This window comes from Rattus rattus, chromosome 2 (assembly GCF_011064425.1).
Source record: "Rattus rattus isolate New Zealand chromosome 2, Rrattus_CSIRO_v1, whole genome shotgun sequence".
Classification (NCBI taxonomy): Eukaryota; Metazoa; Chordata; class Mammalia; order Rodentia; family Muridae; genus Rattus; species Rattus rattus.
In genome coordinates, this window is record NC_046155.1 from 179,236,075 (window position 1) to 179,242,074 (window position 6,000).

A 6,000-nucleotide genomic window follows, 5' to 3' on the forward strand; every position below is an offset into this window, starting at 1 on the left:
TATTGATCAATTTCTCTTCAGACAAAGTAGACCTTGTAGCTGCCCTCGTGTGCATACACAGATGACTACCTATATCTTCCACTTCAAGAAAGTCATATTTGGATCTATAAATTGCTAGAAGTTGGAACTAATGCATGAGGAAGGTAAATGGGAGATGAAGGACAGACAAAACCTCAACACAGGTTGATCCCTGGGACCAATGTGGTAGGAAAGAACTGATTTTCAAAATTGGCCCTCTGGCCTTCACATGCATGCTGTGGCATGTACACTCATAATACACCTCCTAAATAAATGCAATAAATATTTTTCATGGTAGAAGCAAAATGTTCACTCTTCTGAAGGTCTGCACATCTGAGATCAGAGCAGCAACAGAATCATTGTCTGCTGAGGGTGAGTTTAGATTGCAGCCTGCCTCCTGCTGTGTTCTCATAGGGCGGGGATGCAGATTACTCTTTGGAGACATCCTTCGTAAGGATATTGAGCCTATGGCTGAGGCCTCCTGAACCCACTACGTACCTGATAACAATTGTGAATTTAGCTGGGCAATGATGGTGCACTCAGGGGGCGGAGGCGGATCTGAGTTCAAGGCCAGCCTAGACTACAGAGTAAGTTCCGGGATAGCCAGGGCTGCACAGAGACACTCTGTCTTGAAACAAAAGCCAAACAGAAACCAACCTTGAACTTCTGTAGTCCCTCTACCTCCCGAGTGCTGAGATTACAGGTGTGCACCACCCCACCCAATTTACGTGATCCTGGGGCCAGGCTGTCAGGCCTGCCAGATCAGTATCCTAGCATTTGAGCCCTATTCACAGTTCTTATTTACCCATTGCTCTTTTTAATTTACTGAGATAAAATAATAGAAAACTCAATGGATAATGTTATTCTTGATTTCTATGTTTGGCGTACTGTGTGCTCAAGGAACTCAGTCCATCACAGAGGATGAAGGGGCTGGGCAGGGGTTGAAGAGGTGGCTCAGTAGTTAAAAGGCCTTGCTGCTCCTCCAGAGCACACACATGGTGGCTCACAATGCCCTGTAACTCTAGTTCTGGGGTACCCAATATCTTGTCTGGATTCTGGGGGGACCAGGCATATACATATTACATATGCATGTATACAAGCAGAACATTCATATACGGAAATAAAAAACAAATCTTTAAAAACAAAAATGGTTGGATGTATCTTCCCGTCCGCCCCTGCTGTATGCATTATGTTTTAGTCATTCATTTTCTCAATAAACATTTAATGAAGGACCACTGTGTGCCTGTCATGGTTTAGAACTGAATCCAAAGAGTGGAAAATTCCAGTTCCTGGCTCCTCCCACCTTTATGCGGTCCTGAAGCAGTTTCCATGGTGATGGTCTGGGCCTGCCTCTGTTGCTAAGGGCAGAGAGTTGCTAAATCTCCCTCGGAGATAGTGGTTATGGGCATAGGAAGGGAGGGGTCAGAAGAAGGGGGACAGAATGGGCTCCAGTCTGCCACCACCTGTCAGTGGTCCTAACAGCATTTGGGGCCTTCGAATAAGGACTTTCAGAGCTCAAAACATACATATGGAAAGATTACTGAAAGTTCATCCTCTTGGCAATAAAGCAGATCATATACCATCTGAGGTGATGCCTGCGTTAATTAGTTTGATTTGATGGTGCATCTATATGTCAAAACACAAATATGTACAATTATCTGTCATTAAAAAATAGATTTGCAGGAAGAAATGAGATGGCTCAGCTAGTAAAGGCAGTCGCTGTAAACGCCTGGTGCTCTGAATTTGCTCTTTGGAACTCGCGCTAGGGTGGAAGGAGACAGCTGATCCCATGAGGTCATCCTCTGGCCTCCACGTGTGTGCTACGGCATGTGCGGGCTCATACATACATAACACATAATGACAGTAAATTTAAAGGTTGGAAACCTAGAAAGAACCAGCATGCACGTGTAGACACACGGATACACAATTAATTAGTCAAGTGTAGTAAATCATATCAACCTCGGCAAGTGGTTTTCTTACTAAGTCGAGAAATTTCATCTTGTCACCTCACGTCTCACCTGAGGTGACAACGTTACTGGAGAGTCAGAGTTCCCTTTTGTGGGTTCTCAGTTTCATTGATAAAAGAATGACTCAAAAGAAAACTCAGAATCTGTGGGGCGGGTCAGGTGAAATTCTCAGCGGCTGCTGTGACAAGAAAGATGGGGAAGAGGAAGGGAGAAAGCGAGGCCTTTTAAGTTAGGGTCCACAGAAGCCGGCAGATTCAGCGATGGAGGTCTGCATGTTCTTCAGGCATAGTGGGGTGGGGTGGAACTGACCCAGGGAAGTAATGAGAAAGTCCAGAGTGTCAGGGCAAGCATGTTTAGTGTTTGGGTCATCATACAAAGAATAGGCAAAAAGTTACAATTTCTGTGCTAGAACTCAAAAAGCAAGCAAGGGTTAACAACGAAGATCTGTACAATTTCATCAAGGGAGAGGCTTTAGGAGATCATTACCCCTCCTTTTCTTTAGCACGTCTTTCACATGAATCAACTTTCCTTGGGGAGAGGGGTGACTGACAGACCCCAATTGGATTAACCTCTTTTGGGTTGAAACAGGATCTCTCTACATAACCCTAGCTGGCCTCAGTTCACAGAGTCTCCTGAGTTCTGGCTTTGGAGATATATGCACCATTACACCTGGTTGAACTAACCCTTGAGGTAAGGGACACTAGACTGTAGGATTTAGTGCAGTGTAGACTGTGTCTCTACTCAGGGCCAGAGATAGAACTCTGAGTCTCATCCTCTGACTGTGAGTAAGTAGTAGCTAGCCCCTTAAGGGCCCCAACAAAGCCCCGACACCTCTACCTTTTCCTATAGAATTTTAAATCTTACAGGGAGACAATCATGGTGCTTTCCCTTCTAGGAGAGGTTCAGAGTAGGGGTCCAGCCTCAATGTCTCCAAACTCATTGGTACACCTAGCTTGACAACATTGATAGACTATTCTTATTTTATGTTCATTAAGTAAAAGGGGCCACTGAAAATAAGTCTGTGACTCTGTACGTAGTAGGTTCATTTGGACCCAAGAAGCCACGGAAAGTTCCCAAGCTCCGGACACTCAGAAGGTTGAAACTCTTACAAGCCCCGCCCACCAAGGATATAAAAGCAGTGGACTATTTTTTGAAATTTTCAAGAAAAAAAAAAAAACCAATGTATTCTTCACTTTTCCCATTGCTGTGATAAAATACTTGTAACAAGTAACTTAAGGGGGGAAAGTTTACTTTTGGCTTCATGAATACAGTCTGTCACGGAGAGGGGAGTCGACATGAGAAGAGCTTAGAGCAACTGCTCCCATCGTGCCCAGAGTCTAGAAGTACAAAGGCGAATGCTGGTGCTCGTCTTCCTTTCTCCTTTAAAATTTGTTTTCAACTGTGTACGTGTGTGAGAATAGAAGGAGCAAGTTGGAGAGTGTGGAATTCTGAGGACAACTCTGTACGGTCGATCCTATGCTCCCACTGTTGTGTTCCAGGGATTGAACGCAGGTTGTCAGGCTTAGCGGCAAGCTGCTTTACCCACTGATCCATCTTGGAGGCCCCCTTTTTCTCCCTTTTTGTAATTCTAGAACCTCGCCATAGAGAAAATTGCTACCCACAGTGGGAATCCCCCTAAACAAGATACCTCTCTCCACGCATGCCTACGTGTATTTTTTTTTTTTTTAAATATGGTGGTGTATGCCTGGGATCCCATCATTCATGAAGTAGAGACATGAGAATTAGGTCAAGGGTCATCCATAACTGCATAATATGTCAAGGCCAATACGGGCCATGCCATACTCTCTGTTTGTTTGTTTGTTTGTTTGTTTGTTTGTTTGTTTGAGACAGGGTTTCTCTGTGTAACCTTGGCTTCCTGGAGCTCACTTTGCAAACCAGGCTGGCCTCAAATTCAGAGATTAACCTGCCTCTGCCTCTGCCTCTGCCTCTGCCTCTGCCTCTGCCTCTGCCTCTGCCTCTGCCTCTGCCTCTGCCTCTGCCTCTGCCTCTGCCTCTGCCTCTGCCTCTGCCTCTGCCTCTGCCTCTGCCTCTGCCTCTGCCTCTGCCTCTGCCTCTGCCTCTGCCTCTGCCTCTGCCTCTGCCTCTGCCTCTGCCTCCCAAGTGCTGGGACTAAAGGTGTGCGCCACCAACGCCCAACATCATACTGCCTTTAAATTCAAATTTTTTATTTATTCACAAATATTCAATGAGAAATTAACTGGTGGATTCCAGGCTAACTCTGTAAATACATACCTAGTTTAATACAAAGTTCCAGAATATTCCATTCTCCAAGATTGGCTGATGTTCAGTCATCTTTATTTCCTCATCCTAGCAGAAGTTTCTGTGGTAACAGGTTGAGCGTGTTTGGGTTGCTAGGCAACCAAAACGCCCTAAGGGAAGACCTATGATTAAGCTACTGTCATCACACCAACCTGGCCAAGGATGGGGAGGACCAGACTCTCAAGGCTCCTGTCTGCCATCTGTGCTACTAATACACCTTCTGTGTTTTCTCCTGACAGAATCCCTGTAGAGTGACACAGTTGGATCTGAGCCTCAGAGTCTAGAAAAATTGGAGCAAGGATGCAGTTCAGTTGGTAGAGTGCTTAGAAATCATGTACAAAGCCCTGGGTTTGAACCCCAGCACGGCATAAATTAGATATGGTAAAGCATGCTAGTGGCCCCAGAACTTGAGAGGTAGGGGCAAGAGGATTGAGAGTTCAAGGTCATCCTTAGCTACATATGGAATTTGAGGGGTACCCTGGACTACAGGAGACCCTGTGCCAAAACAATAATACAGCTTCAGAGATAACTCAGTAAGTAAGAGAACTTATTACTCTCTGGCCTTTGCCGGTGTGCACACATGTATATGTAGACATACACTTGTGCACACCTGTGTATCCACCATCCACCCACATGTGTATTACGTACATTCCTCATACATGCACCTATACCATACATACAAACACATTTAAAAAACAAGTGAGTGGACTGTAGAAAATAGAGAAAACCAGAGATTGTCATGTTAAGCAAAATTAACTAGACTCAGACAAATACCACATTTTTTTTTCTTATCTGGAACTTAATTTATGAATATGTACATATGTACATATAAGCATTAATGGACAAAACCACTCGTGATGTGACCATGGGAGAGGACATTACAGCTTCACTTCTGTTGCTGTGATAAGATATTCTGACCCCCATTAACCCCCCCCCAAAGAAAATAACTTTAGGGCCTGAAAAGGTGGCTTCATGGTTAATAACACTTGCTTCTCCTGCAGAGGACCATGTTTGGTTCCCAACATCCCTGTCAGGCAGCTCACAACCACCTCTAAATCTGATGCTCTCAGACTTCTGTGTTGTGCACAAACTCACACAGATACAGACATGAAAAAGTTAATCTTATTTTTTTTAAAGTAAATCTGGCAGAAGAGATGGCTCAGTGGTTAAGAGCACTGGCTGCTCTTCCACGGGGCCTGGGTTCAATTCCCAGCACCCACGTGGCAACTTACACCTGTCTGTAACTCCAGTTCCAGGGCTCTGACACTTTCACAATAATGTACAGGCAGCCCAAACGCCACTGCACATAAAATAAAAAAAATAATATTTTTTTAATAAACTAAATTTGGAAAGGTAGGGTTTACTGGACTTACAATTCCAGGTTAAGTCAAGGATAATCAAGTCATAACCTACTGAACCACAGAGGTCATGTATAGAGTAAGGGACTAGGGGCCACAGCTAGAATTACAGATAAATGGATCAACACATAAGCAATTAGCCCCAAATTATATTTGACTCAAGTTTCAGTGGCATAAAAACATACTGAGATGTCAGGATTTCATTTCCTTTCACTCAAAGAAAGCAAGTGGAGAAAAATCTGCCTTAAAACAAGAATCTGAGTTGGAAAGATGACTGGGGGGGGGAGGGGCATAGAGGTGTTTGTCATGCAAGTCTGAGGGCCTGTGCTGGGTCCCTGGAAGTCACATTTTAAAAATCCAGATGTGGTAGTGTGCAT

At 44.4% G+C, this 6,000-nt stretch overlaps 1 long non-coding RNA gene across 1 annotated transcript in view; it reads right to left on the reverse strand.

Moving 5' to 3' along the window:
* LOC116892718 overlaps positions 1-6,000 on the reverse strand; it is a 196,999-nt gene that overhangs the window by 58,460 nt on the left and 132,539 nt on the right. The window lies entirely within an intron of this gene.